The 18,075-nt window shown below is 45.1% G+C and overlaps 1 protein-coding gene across 20 annotated transcripts in view; it reads right to left on the bottom strand.

Annotated features, from left to right (window-relative positions):
* The window catches only part of EIF4G1 (eukaryotic translation initiation factor 4 gamma 1), a 138,022-nt gene that overhangs the window by 51,752 nt on the left and 68,195 nt on the right, over positions 1 to 18,075 (bottom strand). The window lies entirely within an intron of this gene.

Here is an 18,075-nt window from a genome sequence, read left to right as displayed (position 1 = left end):
TGCCCCCAATAATCTGGGTCCTCATTTTACCCACTTCGGAAGGATGGAAGGCTGAGTCAACCAGAAGGGAGGGAGGGAGGGAGGGAGGGCAGTAGCAATAGCATTTAGACTTATATACCACTTCACAGTGCTTTACAGCCCTCTCTGAGCAGCCTACAGAATCAGCATATTTGCCCCCAACAATCTGGGTCCTCATTTTACCCACTTCGGAAGGATGGAAGGCTGAGTCAACCTTGAGAATCGAACTGCTGGCAGCTGCTGATCAGCGGAAGTAGCCTGCAGTATTGCACTCTAAACACCGCACCACCAAGGCCCGCAGTGCCTTGGAACCGTATAGCGGGAAGTGACAGGCGAGTACACCTGCGAATCCTCACTTGCGGCAGCAAGCGCGTAGCCCCGCGTTCCATTTGCGTAAGGGGTGGGTGCAGGGTCCCGTCGATTGTGCATATGGAACTGCGCGGGTGCTTGCTGGAACCGTCTCCTCTCCCCCCCCACTCCGGCCGGTCCACAATGCCGGAAAAGTTGGAGAGAAGTCTGCCTTAATGGGTCCAACCCACAACCCACCCCCCAATTCCTGAGCCCAGCATAGTTACTCTATTTTTTGGACTATAAGACGCACCAAGATTTTGAAGAGGTAAATTTAAAAAAAAAGATTTTGCACTCTGCAGGCCTCCTAAACCCTCTGCACGCCCAGGTTTTTGGGAAAAATGGGGCATGCAGAGAGTTTGAGAGGCCTGCAAGATGCTGCTGGGGGGGGGTGTTTTTTGTGAAAATGGGCCCATTTGTTTTGCAAAAAACAACAACACAGGACATGCATAGGCTTTGGAAAGCTTGTAGAGTGCTCCTGGAGACTGGGGGAAAAGGGGGGGCAAAAGCGAGCAAAAAATGGCCCTTTTTTCACTTGTTTTTGGCTTCCCCAGCCCCCAAGACTACTTTGCAGGCCTCCCAAACCCTCTGCACGTCCATTTTTGCAAAAAAACGGGATGCGTGAGGGCAGGGTTTCGGGAGGCCAAAAATGTTGGATTCAATGTATAAGACGCATGCAGATATTCATCCTCTTGGGGCGTGGTGCGTCTTATACTCTGAAAAATATGGTAAGTTCCAAGAACGGTAGCACCAAAAAAAAAAAAAAAAAAGTGAGCCATGAGCAGAGAATGCCTGAGGATGCTTAGGATGTATTTCAAGCTACCACTCCTCGGGGACGTTGTTAAGACTCTCTGGGTCTCCTCGTTTCTTGACACCTCTGTGGCCTTCTCTAATCTCACCTTACAGGCTGCACGGCGACGTAAAAGAGATTCTGGCCCACCAGCTATTTTACAAGGAGAGACAATCCTGAAGGCGGAGGTGAGGAAAAGGAACTGCCAGCTGCCCGAAGACCACGTCAAGGCCTGAAGTCAACCAACAACAACTTGTCCTTGGCAAGGGCTTCACGCTACCCATGACAGGGGGCTAACCTCCCGGAAGCCAGCTGCCATGTCTTTCAAAACTTGGCACTTCTCCCGGGCTCGCCCTCCCTCCCGCCCTACCACAGGGCTGAGGCCAGGAGGAAGCACTTTCTTCCTCCTGGCCCTAAACGCCCAGGGTGGGTGGCTGCAGGAGGGAGGAAAGGGAAGGCAGATCCTTAGCAGCCAACGATGAGGTCACAACCAAGCACTGTTTGCCACACCTGGACACAGTAGCTGAGTGAGCAAATCAAAGCCTTCATTAGGGCTCAGGGGCCAGGAGGCACAGCCATTAAATACAGAGATCTGATATTGTGAACACGGCTTTAAAAAAAACTGCACTAAAGTATGTAAGAGACAGTCAGTGTGTTGTTGTTAGTGGTGAAGTCGTGTCCAACCCATCGCGACCCCATGGACAATGTTCCTCCAGGCCTTCCTGTCCTCTCCCATCCTCTGGAGTCCATTTAAGCTCTTGCCTATGGCTTCGATGACTCCATCCATCCACCTCATTCTCTGCCGTCCCCTTCTTCTTTTGCCCTCCATCATTCCCAGCATGAGGCTCTTCTCCAGGGAGTCCTTCCTTCTCATTAGGTGGCCAAAGGATTTGAGTTTCAGAAGATGATAGGTAGGTAGGTAGGTAGGTCAACTTGTTTTTTAAAAGGCATCTTTGGTTTGTGTTAAAACAACTTCAACACACACAATGTTCTGATTGTACCACAAACGCAGGAGTCATCCTTACCTTTCACAGAGGCACTGAGTTTTATAAATAGGAGCATGATACTGTAGAATAATCATATCCAAGGACCAGTGGTGGGTTTCAAAAAATTTTGGAACCTCTTCTGTAGGTGTGGCCTGCTTTCCAGGTCCACTGGTGGAACCTCTTCTAACCGGTTCGGTAGATTTGACGAACCGGTTCTACCGAATAGGTGCTAACTGGTAGAAACCCACCTCTGGCCATATCCTAACATCCTACCCTGATGATGTTACCTAGCTGGGTAATGAAACATCTGCAAGGAAACAAGCAAGCTCAGAGGGCACCAAGGACCCTTCATTTCAACCCTGAGCTGCAAATATCCAAATTTGTTGTATTTATTTTATACAATAAAGGCTATACGAATACAAAAATATCCTCCTTTGTTAGTATCAATATCCCATCGTTTAAGATGGCACTTGGCATTTTCAAAGCCCTAATGGACAGACACTTTCCACCAAAAGGTACTAAGGACTGGAGTTTGCCATTTCCTTTTCTTAGCCATGTTGACTTAAAACAGTCTCTGAGAATCAGTGGAGAGGTAAGTGGAGAGATAAGAAAATCAGAGGAGAGATTTAAAAAAAAAATCAATGTCAACCAGAAAGATAGAACTGGGGTTTGGCACTCACAGAAACCAAATCTGTCTCTAACCGTAAAATAGCATTCTTGGTGCATTATGGGGCTGTGAGTGCTGCTGTTATAAATTTGGACTGGAAAGTTTCCAGGATATTAAACTTTGTCGAAGTGCAAATTGGAATACCATAAAGAAGCCGAGAGATGACCTCAGCCAGAAAAACCTTGCAAGCTGCAGAATAAAATGTGTTCCCCCTTTAAAACAGAGCATCTCAACTTACATTAGATCACTCTTGCCCAATAATTAAACATATGTCCCCCAAGATAAGGAAGCCTGAAACCGCACCCCCAAATACTTAAAATATGTACCACATCTACCGGGGGGGGGGGGTCCCTTTAATTTGCCATTTACGTAATCTATTATTGGGTCATGCAAACACTACGGTTTTTGAGACAGCTAAGTCTTCAATTGACCAGGATTTCTGTTGGCTAAAGCAATACAGGTGTTACATCCATTGTGCCCATTCTGGCAAGGTTTTTTCTCTCTTTTGCTATGTTAAGCGAATCAGTGCAGTTGTTACCCGAATTTGGGTTCCTCCGTTGACTTAGCTTGTTGGAAGCCCGCTGAGGAGGTTGGCGAGCGCGTGAGCCTGGGATGCTGCAAACCGTCACAAGTACATGCCAGTTTGACTAGCTTGGAGGAGTGCTGTGAGGTCCTTAGTTCTCCCGAGCATGGTTGTTTTCTTGCAGACATTTCATTACCCAACTAAGTAACCTTATCAGTGCTACAAGGGAGATGCTGTGAGTCCTGTAAGCCCCCATCTCTCAATTATAAGTCTATTTCTCCTCTCTTCTCAGTGCCTGACTCCTACCTTTTTTCTCTTTCCTAGGAAGTTTATACCATCTGCTTATTTTAATAAGTCTTAACCAACACTATACCAGAGGGACAGGAAGAAAAAACAAGAGTTCAGCGAGAAGGATGTTCATAGGTTGTCATTTTGTTCCTCACCCTTTTTGCAGAGTGAGCAAAGGCCAGGGATGGGCACCCTCCTTACATCAAGGTGTGAAACTTGTTAGTGACACAGGGACATCACAAAGCTTTGAAAACCAAATCGTCTGCAAATTTGCATTCTTCCTTTCTTATTTCCACGCCCGTTATCTCTTTATCCTGTCTTACATTTCTATTTAGTACTTCCAACATCAATAAGAATAGTAATGGGGAACAGTGGACATCCTTGTCTTATACCTTTCATAAAGCCTTTCAGTCATATCTCCATTTACCATCACCATTGCACTTTGTTTATAACATATTGTATTAATCATATTCATAAACCTCTCCCCAAAATCCATAACTTTTAGTTGCATCAACGTAAACTGCCAGTTTACATTATCAAACGCCTTCTGTGCATCGAGAAAATCAATGCCATTTGTTTCTCTGGATGTGCTTCATAATATTCCAATCTCCTAGCTCCCGAAAGGGAGAGGTTGAACACCTAGATTTCTTTTTTAGCACCAGGCAATAAATCTCTTTTTTCTACAACCTTTTAAGAATATTCTTTCGTGCACGGGAATTCACTGGAGAAAGCAATTGCGTTTGGAATAATAGTGAGCTGCACAAGGAGTCCTCGACTTGCAACCCCAGTTGAGCCCCAAATTTCTGTTGCTAAGTGGGACATTTGTTAAGTCCCCATTTTACAACCGTTCTTGCTGCATTTGTTAAATGAGTCATTCCAAGTTGTTAAGTTAGCAACACTGTTGTTACATGAATCAGACCTCCCCACTGACTTAGCTTATCAGATGTTCGCAACAGGGGAATCATCGCCATGACCCTGGGACACTGCAACCGTCATAAATATGAGTCAGTTGCCAAGCGGCTGGAATTTTGAACGCATGAGCCCGGGGGATGCTGCAATGGTCTTAAGTGTCCCTTCTTTCAGCGCTCTTGTAACTTCGAATGGTCGCTAAATAAACTGTTGTTAAGTCGAGGACTACCTGTGAAAGGAAACCAGGCTGCAAAAGAACAGGGTGGCTGGACACCATCAAAGCTGACACCAGCCAGAGTAGAGAGCAACTCAAAGTAGTAGTGAGAAATGGGAAGATGTGGAGAAATGGGGCCTATGGGATCGGCAAGAGTTGGGCACAACAAAATGATTAAATGATCATCTTTATCAAAGAAGATGGATTTGTGTTCACTTCATCTCTGGTTCTGAATTTATTTTCCACATCCTATTGGCAGGTTAATATTGTGTTTCCCCAAAAATAAGACCGGGTCTTATATTATTTTTTGCTCCAAAAGATGCGTTAGGGCTTATTTTCTGGTTGGGTCTCATTTTGGGGGAAACGTGGTTATCTTCTCACCAAACATGAGGTTGTATCCATTTTTCTCTTGGCCTTAAAATAAGGTGCAATTTTTAAGTGTGCCAGGGAGGTAATTTATCCTTTCCTGGCTTGTTAACAGCCACAGCGGCAAAACCTGTTTTACCACAAATGGCCGTTTCTTTGACGGCATAGGGAATAGGAAGGAAGCCTCCCACTCGCTGTTTTAAATGGTTTTTTTTTCCCAGGGAACGGGAAAAACCGGCTCACTGAAGTTCAGTCCCCTAGAATTAAAATTTTGAGAGAACCACTCTCTCAAATGAGGTTTTGGGAATCATCCCTTCCATAAAACAAAATAGGAAATTAAATGCAGTTTTTTTTGGGGGGGAAAGTGATGGAGCTGGCACAATTATGGCAAAATTAACCATTTTAAACAAGAGAAAAGAATGTAGTTTTCTTTCTATTTGGAAGCCACTTCTAGGCTCAAAACAAGAAAAATATATATGAAATTTTGACTGTGGGTTGAATAGGATGGGACAGAACAGAACAGAGTGGAATAGAATGGAACAAAATGGAACATAGAACAGAACAGAGTAGAATAAAATATTCTTTATTGGCCAAGTATAATTAGACGCACAAGGAATTTGTCTCTGGTGTGGAAGCTTTTAGTATACATCCAAAGCAACTGAGTAATAATAATACCAATTAGAGGGGACAGTAAAGACGACGCGGATAATAATAATAATTAGTTTGCTGTTTAAGAAATAGCAAATATTTACTAAACACGTCAACATAAAAAGTTGAGGCTGTAATTCTATTTTGTATTTTACTGGACTGAAAAACTCTGGGAGTCAATGCTTTTCTTTCCTTTTTCCTACTTACCCTACACCCCTCTTCCCCTTCCCCATTTCCCTATTCTCTTTATTTTAATTTGTATTTTATATTATCCCCAAACAAAATGCATATATGTAGGTATCAAAAATGTAGTGACAGATTTTATTTTCCTGGGCTCCAAGACCACCCCAGATGGGGACTGCAGACAAGAAATCAAAATATGCTTGCTCCCGGGGACGAAAGCTATGGAAATCTAGACAGCATACTAAAAAGCAGAGACATCATCCTGCCAACAAAAGTATGTCTAGTCAAGGCTATGATTTTCCCAGTTGCAATGGATGGCTGTGAAGGTTGGACCATAAGAAAGGCTGAGTGCCAAAGAATGGAGGCCTTTGAACTATGGTGCTGGAGAAGACTCCTGCGAGTCCCTTGGACTGCAAGACCATCCAACCGGTCAGTCCTGGAGGAGATCAACCCTGACTGCTCTTTAGAAGGCCAGATCCTGAAGAGGAAACTCAAATCCTTTGGCCACCTAATGAGAAGGAAGGACTCCCTGGAGAAGAGCCTCATGCTGGGAAAGATGGAGGCCAAAAGAAGAAGGGGACGACAGAGAAGGAGGTGGCTGGATGGAGTCACCAAAGCAGTAAGCGTGAGCTTAAATGGACTCCAGAGGATGATAGAGGACAGGAAAGCCTGGAGGAACATTGTACATGGGGGTCACGATGGGTCGGACACGACTTTGCAACTAACAACAATTTTTGTAAAAAAGCATGCTGCAGTTTTAAAGATAGCCTGATAAGCATTTTCATGGAAGACTACTGTATTTTTCGGAGTATAAGACTCAACGGAGTATAAGATGCACCAAGATTTTGAAGAGGGAAATTTTTTAAAAAGTTTTTGTACTCACAGACCTCCCAAAAATGAGCTGTTTGTCACGAAAGTGGGCCCGTTCTTTGCCCCAAAAAGGGCATGAATAGCCTTTAGGAGGTTTGTAGAGTGCTCCTGGGGGGGCTGGGGACAAAAATGAGCAAAAAAAGGTTCATTTTCCCCTCATTTTTGCCCTCCCCAGCCCCCAGGATGACTCTGGAAGCCTCCTAAAGGCTATGCACAGCCATTTTGCAAGGGGAGTGGTGTTTCAGGAGGCCAAAAATGCTGCATTCAGTGTATAAGGCGCACCCAGATTTTTACCCTTTTTTTTTTAGGGGAAAAGGTGTTTCTTACACTCCGAAAAATACGGTAAGTGAAAACCAGTACCCAGGGAATTTGAAGCAAGAATTACTGAAATCCTTTTATAAGCAGCTTAGTGCTGGCAACCGTACTAATGTGTACACCCACCATTATCAGGCTGATCCCAATCGACGGAAGTAAAATTACAGCATTCTGTCCCTTGGCAAAAACCGGGGAGTTTTGCCCTTTAGTGCCAGATGGTTTAATAGGTCCAATTTGCAATGGTACTTTGCAACTGAGAACATTTCAAAACTTACTTGTCCTGCTTTTAACTCGACCTTAAGCATCAGTTACAAGTAAGTCCTTGACCTACGACCACAATTGAGCCCAAAATATCTGTTGCTAATTGAGACATTAAGTAAGTGGTGCCCCCATTTTACGACCTTTCTTGCCACAGTTGTTAAGGGAATCATTGCAGTTGTTACCTTAGTATCAAGGTTTTGAAATGAAGTCTGGCTTCCCCATTAACTTTGCTTGTCAGAAGGTCGCAAAAGGGGACCACATGACCCCAGGACACTGCAATGGTCATAAATGTGAGTCAGATGCTAAGCATCTGAATTTTGATCACGTGACCATGGAGAGGCCACAACAGTTGTGTGCGAAGAGCCATGGTAGTGCAATGGTTAGAATGCAGTATTGCAGGCTAATTCTGCTGATTACCAGCAGTTCGATCCTGACCGGCTCAAGGTTGACTCAGCCTTCCAATACTTCAGAAGTCCGTAAAATGAGGACACAGATTGTTGGGGGCAACATGCTGACTCTGTAAACCGCTTGGAGAGGGCTGTAAAGCACCGTGAAGCAGTATATAAGTCTAAGTGCTAGTGCTATTATGAAAAATGATCGTAAATCACATTTTTCAGTGCGATTGTAACTTTGAAAAGTTCTAAGTCAAGGACTACTTATTTTTGATTTTTGAGGCCACTTGATTCAACCACAATTGTGTAAAGTAAATGTAAAGATTCCCCTCACACATGTGCTAGTCGCTCCCGACTCTAGGGGGCGGTGCTCATCTCCGTTTCAAAGCCGAAGAGCCAGCGCTGTCCGAAGACGTCTCCGTGGTCATGTGGCCGGCATGACTAAACGCCGAAGGCTCACAGAGCACTGTTACTTTCCAACCAAAGATGTTCCCTATTTTTCTACTTGCATTTTTACATGCTTTCGTACTGCTAGGATGGCAGAAGCTGGGACAAGGAACGGGAGTTCACTCCATTACACGGCGCTAGGGATTCGAACCGCCAAACTGCTGACCTTTCTGATCGACAAGCTCAGCTTCTTAGCCACTGAGCCACCTGGTCCCTTCACAATTGTGTAGACACAATCTATAGAGATTCCTTTCCACAGCTAGGTGGAAAGAGGTCCATCAAATAGTGTGGCCTTCAGAGGGAAAATGTGTAGGATTCACTTATCCTGATGCCTGTACTTTGATCAAAGACACAATCTCTCTGTATTTCATCCCCTGGAAAATAAGAACTGATCCTATTTCCCAGCTGGCCACCATAGGAAGTTGATGCTGAACCAGACTGGCCTTCTTCTTAACCAATAGTTTTCAATTTGCGATGAAGACAGATTTGTCTCCGAACACTTAACAACCCTGGCACGCAGCACCTGCATTCCCATAATTTGCTTAAGTCAGTTACTGCATCAGCTCCTTTTCTGGCTTTGCACAACACCTTACCCCAGCATTTCTAACTCTCAGCAATGCGTAAGATGTGTGGACTTCAACTCCCAGAATTCCCCCAACCAGCATTCTGGAAGATGACATCTGATAGGGAGGCTTGAGAAATGCTGCATCAGACCATTAAGCAAAACCAGAGGGGCAGTTTTGTCTAGTGGTTAAGGTGTAGGAAACAGGAGGCTGTGAGTTCTAGAGTCCTGCCTTGGGCATGAAAGGCAGCTGGGCGATTCTGAGTCAATCGCCAGGAGATGATGAGTTTTAGTCTCTCCTTAGGCATGAGAGACGGCTGGGTGACTTTGGGCCAATCAGCAGGAGACTGTGAATTCCAGTAGCCATTGGGCATGAAAGCTGGCTGGGTGACTCTGGGTCAATCACCAGGAGACTGTGAGTTCTAGTGCCCACTTAAGCATGAAACCCAGCTGGGTGACTTTGGGCCAATCACCAGGAGACAGTGAGTTCTAGTCCCCCGCCTTAGGCATGAAAGCCAGCTAGGTGACTTTGGGCCAGTCCTTTTCTCCCAGCCCAACCCACCTCGCAGGGTTGTTGTGAGAAAAACAGGAGGAGGGCTATAAAATACTGTGAAGTGGTATATAAGTCTAAGTGCTATTGCTAAATCCTTTTGCCACAGAAATACTTCAGTGCTTCCAACACAGGACAAAAACCAAAACAGGAGAACTTAAAACATGCACGACTAGGAACCCCACTGGACTCCTCTCCGAGCGCAGGCTGTGCTTCAGGGGTTCCCTTGCATAAGCATTTACCAGCCATTAACTCAAGGCTTCCTAATGGAGCTTTGCAGGGGAAATCACTGGGCCAGGGAATGAGGTGGCTGGCTGGAGTCCCCGAAGCAGTCGGTGTGAGCTTCAATGGACTCCAGAGGATGGTAGAGGACAGGAAGGCCTGGAGGAACGTGGTCCATGGGGCCGCGATGGGTCAGACACCATTTCATAACTAACAACAACCACCTAACTATCTCCAAAGGCCAGCAGCATCAGTGGGTGCGACCTTCTGAAAATTCCCACTGTATTCATCCGTCTCTACACAATGATGCACCTTGTGAGATGAGAACCACAGATTTTAACATTTAACCAAGAGAAAAATCGTATTGTAGGATTGTCTTATCAGTGCTTCCTAGCTTAAGTATTCTACAAGAAACTTATTCCCGGAAAATGAATACTTGAACAATAAGGGATTCTCTAAAATATTGTGATTGGTGTTTCATGAAGTCCTCGACTTGCAACAGTTCATTTAGTGACCAAAGGTACAACAGCACTGAAAAAGGGGGCTTATGACCATTTTTCGCACGTATGACTGTTGCAGCATCTCCATGGCCACGTGATTTATATTCGGATGCTTGACAACTGACTCACATTTATGAGGGCTGCCGTGTCCCTGGGACAGACACTATATTGCCAAAAGTATTCGCTCACCCATCCACATAATCAGAATCAGGTGTTCCAATCACTTCCGTGGCCACAGGTGTATAAAATCAAGTACCTAGGCATGCAGGCTGTTTTGACAAACATTGGTGAAAGAATGGGTCGCTCTCAGGAGCTCAGTGAATTCCAGTGTGGAACAAATCCTGTGCAACAAATCCAGTGCACCTGTGCACCACCTGTGCAACAAATCCAGTCGTGACATTTCCTCACTCCTAAATATTCCAAAGTCAACTGTCAGCTGTATTAGAAGAACGTGGAAGTGTTTGGGAACGACAGCAACTCAGCCACGAACTGGTAGGCCATGTGAACACCTCCAACATCAGTGTCTGAACTCACAAATGCGCTTCTGGAAGAATGGTCAAAAATCCCCATAAACACACTCCTGAACCTTGTGGACAGCCTTCCCAGAGGAGTTGAAGCTGTTATAGCTGCAAAGGGTGGACCGACGTCATATTGAACCCTAAGGATTAGGAATGGGATGTCACTTACAGTAAGTTCAAATGCGAGGAAAGGCAGGTGAGCGAATACTTTTGGCAATATAGTGTATGATCTGTTTTTGCGACCTCCGGACATGCAAAGTCAATGGGGAAACCAGATTCACTTAACAGCAATGGGGCAAAACTCACTTAACAAGTTTCTCAGTTAGCAACATAAATTTTGGGCTCAATTTGTGGTCGTAAATCAAGGACTGCCTATCGCAGTTTCAACACAGTCCCAAACCCACTGCAGCAAACCCTTCGTTTATGGCAGCTGTAATCTGAATGAAACTCCGGAGATTTTATTTACTGAAGTTTCAATCTAATTTCTTAACTGCAGAATCTTGACGAATGCACCTTCAAACAAACAAGGCTTCCAAAAAGACGAATAAGAGACTCGCAAAACTCACCACAAAATTGTCGGGACATTATAGGAAAACCAGCCTAAAAGCTGGTGACAGAAGAAGCGCAGGACCAAAAAAGTTTGCAAAAACAGTAATTTTCATATACTCTTGAAAGTGGTTTTTAACATTCCTTTTGCAGAGGAAATTCAAAGAGAGCCGCCCTCGCTAAAACCGGGAGCAAGATTTGTGTGGACAGTATTGTGTTTTGGCCTGTCTATTCAAACTTAAAGCTTTGGGGTGATTGATTCGATTGATTTGTCAACAAGTATGAAAACACATGAAAAAATGGCACAAATAACTGGATATCAATAAGCAAAACATAGGGTAACAGTAAGAAGCTGAGATCAATGTAGAGATATTCTAGACGGTGATTGTCAAAAAGTTATACCATGTATGGTCTCTGGGAAGTCAGGGGGAGGGAAGGGAGGTGGGGATCTAGGGGGAGGGGGGGAGGGGGGAAACATAATATGTGTTAAACTTTAAGGTACATGATTGCACTTGTATACTGTGGCTTTTTAATGTTAGTGTTAAAACAGAACAAACTGAATATATTGGAAGGTAATAGAAGTATACCGAAGGGAGGAGCTGAGTGAAAGAAGGAGGAGGGTGGAGAGAGTGAGAGAGAGGAAGAGGAGAAGGAAGGGAGGGAATGGATTAAGAGAGGGAGTGATAGGGTCAGGGTTAGATAGAGAGGGAGGGGAAGTAGGTGTAGAGGGGTATGTGAGAAGGAAGAATGAAAATTGGAGGGGGTTGAAAGAGGGTGTATGGTGGGTCAAGGTGGTATATTCGGTTTGTATTATAGGGGACACTTTCTATATAAGTGAGGGTTGTGGTTATTACTCAATGTTATATGCCCTGGTTATGCACAGTAAACATGTGATTGTATAGAATGAAACGGAAATAAAAATATTTTGCACAAAAAAAAAAAAAGCAAAACATAAACACATAAAAAGAGTACATTATCAATGGGGACAGTAGGAGAGAGATGGTAGGCCCACAGGTGCACTTATGCACGCCCCTTTAGGGAGCTCTTAAGAAATGTGCATAATGTCCATGGTAGGCAGCTTAAGGTAAAAGGTATGGGGGGGGGGAGATTAGAGGAACTAACAACAGGATCAGGTAAAGTGTTCCACACATATATTCTCTATTGCTGAAATCGTTTTTTCCTGCAATCACAATTAGAATGGATTACATTTAGTTCCTTTCGGTTCCTTTCTCAGCCCAACCCACATCACAGGGCTGTTGTGGGAAAAATAGAGGAGGGAAGGAATATTAGGAGGGAAGGAATATGTTGAGATTTTGGGGGGGGGGGAGGAAAGCACAGAGAAGAGCAACTGAATGATTAAAGGCCTGGAGTCTAAAACATATGAAGAACGGTTGCAGGAATTAGATTTGCTTAGTCTAGAGCAGGGGTCAACAAACTGCGGCTCTGGAGCCGCATGTGGCTCTATCTTCCCTCTGCTGCGGCTCCGTCACTGGTCGGCGCCACAATTTTGAGAGGAGCTTCCGGTGGGGGTGGGGGGGAGAGAAGCACAGTGTGCCAGGAGAAGACTCTACGGCAAGGGGAGGGGTTTCCAATTGTCTCCACAATTGATAGGGCTTTCGGTTATGACAGGCAGAGGAAAAAGTACGCCGCGCTAGGAGACTCTATGGTGGGGGAACTGAACTTCCGGTCAGCTCCAGAACTCGAACAGGGGGCTTCCGGTTAGGACCTTTGTGGCTCCCGGTGTTTTCTTTTCTGTGGGAAACGGGTCCAAATGGCTCTTTGAGTGTTTTAAGTTTGCCAACCCCTGGTCTAGAGAGACAGAGGATTAGCAGTCTTCCTGTATTTGAGGGGCTGCCATGGAGAAGAGGGGGTCAAACTATTTTCCAAAGCACCCGAAGGCAGGACAGGAAACAATGGATGGAAACTGATCAAGGAGAGAAGCAACTTGGAATTAAGGAGAAACTTCCTAACAGTTAACCAGTGGAACAAGAGTTACCTTTAGAAATTGTGGGTGCTCCATCACTGGAGGTTTTTAAGAAGAGACTGGACAGCCATTTGTCTGAAATGGTATAGGGTCTCCTGCTTGAGCAGGAGGCTGGACTAGAAGACCCCCAAGGTCCTTTCCAGCTGTATTCTGATTGATTAGGTATGTTTGCCGCATTGAATCACATATAAATAATAAAGGTGAGATCAGAATAAAAATAAACATGTGAATTTTTTTAAAAAAAACTAAGCAAAGGAAGGGAAAAACGAAGGGAGGAACATACAGGAAGTGGTCCCCCTCAATGTGGATTGTGCCAGCCTTTTCCTTGGTCGAGAAAAACAAATTCCAATTACTGATTTATCTCACCTGATTCTCCTCCTCCTCCTCCTCCTTCAATGCTACAGGAAGGACCTACATCATGTGGCATCAGAGCAACTTCTGCAGAAATATTCAGGCCATAAAGGAGAAGCAGTCCTGCATTCAACAGCCTTTCTCTCTGCAGTGTTCCAGCCTGCTGCCTCTGCTAACGTTCAGTGCACCCGTCTGGACTTTGGTACCTCGCCGAACTCTGACCAAACTTGCGACATTCCCCACGGATAGCTTGCAGGGACACACACACACACTCGCATGCACACACAGAGGGCGGGGCCGGTTTCTCCTGCTAAATCCACATCTGGAATCTTCCAAAGGTGAGAAGCAGCTGCTTCCCGCCAGGCTAAACTATTCTTAACTTTTTATTAATTATTTTTTTTATCCAGCCGTTTATTGTTTTTAGGGACGCAGTGGCTCAGTGGGTAAGACGCCGAGCTTGTCTGTCAGAAAAGTCGGCAGTTCGGCGGTTCGAATCCCTAGCGCTGCATAACGGAGTGAGCTCCCGTTACTTGTCCCAGGTTCTGCCAACCTAGCAGTTCGAAAGCACGTAAAAATGCAAGTAGAAAAATAGGAACCACCTTTGGTGGGAAGGTAACAGCGTTCCGTGCGTCTTCGGTGTTTAGTCATGCCAGCCACATGACCACGGAGACGTCTTTGGACAGTGCTGGCTCTTCGGCTTTGAAACAGAGATGAGCACCGCCCCCTAGAGTCGGGAACGACTAGCACACATGTGTGAGGGGAACCTTTATCTTTACCTTTTACCTTATTGTTTTTATACAGTAAATAACTCATGGTAGCGAACACAACCAATATTCCTCCCTCCTCCTATTTTCCCCACAACAACCACAGATTCTGTGCCAATATGATATATCCAATAAAGCTATTCTTTGGAGGAATTTATCTGCCTCGGCGTCTATTACTTGGAACCCTGACATTAAACCAACTCTGGAGGTTCCCGCTATTTTCACCTAACTAAAAGTTCTCCCTCAATCATATGATCCAATCAAGGTGCTGTCTGCTTCCCTGGTGACATCACTCCTCCTTCCTCTGGCCAGGTGTGAGAATGTCCTTGGTTCCCAAGAGAAAGTATTTTGTTTTGGCTACCAAACCCCAGCTAACTCTAATCCCCCCCCCCAATATCCCTCAGCTCCAATGTCGCAAGATTGAAGCTTCCAAGATGGCTTCGGTCAGGTCAGCTTCAGAGTTGACACCATCCTGTGAGGTGCGCTGAGCGGAGAGTGAGGCACTGGTCCAAAGTCACCCAATCCGCTTCAATGCATAGCAGGACTAGAACTCACCTTCTCCTGGTGACTGGCCTGAAGTCACTCAATTGGCTTTCATGCCTAAAGTGTTCCTGATGATTGGTCAGACATCACCCAGTGGCTTTCAAGCCCAAAGTGGACTAGAACTCAAAGAGTTTGCTGGTGAGTTTGCTGGCCCAAACTCACGCAGTCAGCTTGCATGCCTAAGGTGGGAGTAAAATTTACAGCCTCCTGGTGATTGGCCCAAAGTTGCCCAGCCAGCTTCATACTTAAGGCGGGACTAGAACCCACTGTCTCCTGCTGATTGGCCCAAAGTCACCCAGCTGGCTATCCTGCCTAAGGCGGGATTGAAACTCAGTGTCTCAGCTTCTAGCCTGGTGCCTTCATCACCTACCTAGCTAGAGCAGAGCTCACTATACCTGTTATACAAGGTAGGGAAGAGCATCACTATGCAAAGCCCCAAGGGAAAGAACCAGGAGATGCCAAGGTTCGCCTTTCACGATCTTTCCAGTTCTGCATATAAAGTAGGCCGAAGTGACTTTTTTTTGGGGGGGGGGGGTGTTGCCCAATAGTTTCATTCAGAGGAATAAAGTCTGCTGGACACACCCCGGAAAACATGGGTTGGTATGAGCCAGAGAATGACCCCGAAGGGGGAGACTCTCTGCCCCAACACAAACATTCATTGTACGTGCATTATAAAAATGCGAATAATTTTTCTGCGAACCACCAAAATTTTCTCAGGGACCACCAGTGGTCCACGGACCATCAGTTGATAACTGCTGTTCTGGAGAATATTAGGGCTTTAACACGCCTGGTAAGAACTATAAATGAAAGTTTAATTTAAGGGGACCAGGTCGGGCAAGAGGGTGACCGTTATTTCCAACTATCCATTAAATCAGAATGACCATCAGTGACATCAGTTATGCAGCCAACATAAATGGTATTATTTGTGTCAATGGAGATTGTGTGTGGGATATCACGCAAACAATCCGATTCTGTCAAATTATCTACTAAGACTGTACTACTATTATTATTATCCTCTTCCTTCTAGTACCTATCTCTTCCCACTTATGGCTATAACCATGTTGCTTGTATCTTTAAAATTTATAGTTTTGTTTCCTAGTATAATTTGACTGCTTATTAGTAAACGATGACTTTCACTAAGTGTTCTACACTATATTGCCAAAAGTATTCGCTCATCTGCCTTTACTTGCATATGAACTTACTGTAAGTGACATCTCGTTCCTAATCCATAGGGTTCAATATGACGTCGGTCCACCCTTTGCAGCTATAAAAGCTTCAACTCTTCTGGGAAGGCTGTCCACAAGGTTCAGGAGTGCGTTTATGGGGATTTTTCACCATTCTTCCAGATGCGCATTTGTGAGGCCACACACTGATGTTGGACGAGTTTTTTGACAGAAAATGGGCCCATTTTTGCGAAAAATGGGCCATTTTTTGCTCATTCCCCCCCCCAAAAAAGCACTCTGCAAGCCCCCTAAAGGCTATTCATGCCTTCTTGGTGGGGGGGGAGAGGCCCGTTTTTGCAAAAAAAAGGGCTGGTTTTGGGAGGCTTGCAGAGTGCAAAAACTTTTCATTTTAAAATTTGCCTCTTCAAAACCTTGGTGCGTTTTATACTCCGCTGCGTCTTGTACTCCAAAAAATATGGTATGTGGGCTTCATGCCTCCCTGTCCCAAGCTGTTAACTTCATTCTTCATGAACACATTCACACTACCCATCAACCATCCCCTAGCTAGCCGAACATCGGTTACGGAGAACCTTCCTAATAGTGAGAACAATTCATCAGTGGAAGAGCTTGCCTCCAGAAGTTAGCAATAGCAATAGTAATAGCAATAGCAGTTAGACTTATATACCGCTTCATAGGGCTTTCAGCCCTCTCTAAGTGGTTTACAGAGTCAGCATATCACCCCCACAGTCTGGGTCCTCATTTCACCCACCTCGAAAGGATGGAAGGCTGAATCATCCTTGAGCCGGTGAGATTTGAACCGCTGAACTGTAGATAACAGTCAGCTGAAGTGGCCTGCAGTACTGCACCCTAACCACTGCGCCACCTCAGTTGTAGTTAGGGGTGTCAAACTCAAGGCTCGGGGGCCAGGGTCGGCCCGCGGGGTGCTTAGATGTGGCCCATGAGGGCTACTCTGGAAACAGCAAGGGACTGGCCAGCGGTGCCTATGCCAATATTTTACGACCTTGCTTGCCACAGTCGTTAAGTGAATCTGGCTTCCACATTGACTTTGCTTGTCAGAAAGCAGTTCAAGTGACCCCAGGATACTGCGACCGTCATAAATATGAGTCAATTGCCAAGCGTCTGAATTTGGATCACACGATGGTGCAGCGTATTTTTCAAGTATGAAAAAGGGTTATAACTCATTTTTTTCAGTGTCGTCGTAACTCTGAAGAGTTACTAAAAGAACTGTTGTAAGCTGAGACTATCTGTACTAATAAGCTCTGAATCACAACCACTAGAACCCAAATATAGATATATTCGATATGAATATCAAAGCAAACTGAATTTTGCATGTGAACAAGCTCAGAGAACAGCAAGGACCCCTCGTTTCAACCCTGAGCTACAAATATTCTCATTTATAGGTGCAACTGAATTTTCAACAACAGCCTGACGTTGATTTCTAGCATCTTGGCAAACAGAAGGCCTGAGTCCTTCTCAGTTCATTTTATCTCTTTTAGTATTGAGGTTGTCAATTAGAAACAGTATTTTTAAAACTGTGATAAAGTGTTTGTTTCAAAAGCAAGGTATAAATAGTATAGATGAAACAATAAGTAACACGAAGTGATGTAAGGAAAAGGAAAAGGCTGGGAATGTGAGAGAGGTGAACAAACAAACCAACTCAACAAGATCTGAATACTGTGTTTCCCTGAAAATAAGACCCAGTCTTATTTTCTGTTGGGCTCAAAAATAAACACCAGGTCTTATTTTTGAGGGAGGTCTTATTCCCCCCCGTGGACTTTAAGAGAGACCGCCTGCTGCCAATTACCTCCCACAGACCCATTAGATCTCACAGGGTTGGCCTCCTCCGGGTGCCATCTACCAACCAATGCCATCTGGCTATTACCCAGGGGAGGGCCTTCTCTGTGGCAGCTCCGGCCCTCTGGAATGAACTCCCCGCAGGGATTCAGACCCTCACCTCTCTCCAGGCCTTCCGAAAAGCCGACAAAACCTGGCTTTGCCGGCAGGCCTGGGGGTGATGAGTTCCCCTCTCGACATGTATGGTTGTGCGACTGTTGCCTATTTTTATTATTTGTATTTCGTTTTTATGTTCCCCTTTTGAATTGTTCGCCGCCCTGAGTCCTCCTGGA

Source organism: Thamnophis sirtalis, unplaced genomic scaffold (assembly GCF_051295495.1).
Source record: "Thamnophis sirtalis isolate CommonGarterSnake01/CBP01778 unplaced genomic scaffold, rThaSir2_p1.2 scaffold_11, whole genome shotgun sequence".
NCBI lineage: Eukaryota > Metazoa > Chordata > Lepidosauria > Squamata > Natricidae > Thamnophis > Thamnophis sirtalis.
This window is presented reverse-complemented; position numbering and strand designations above follow the sequence as displayed.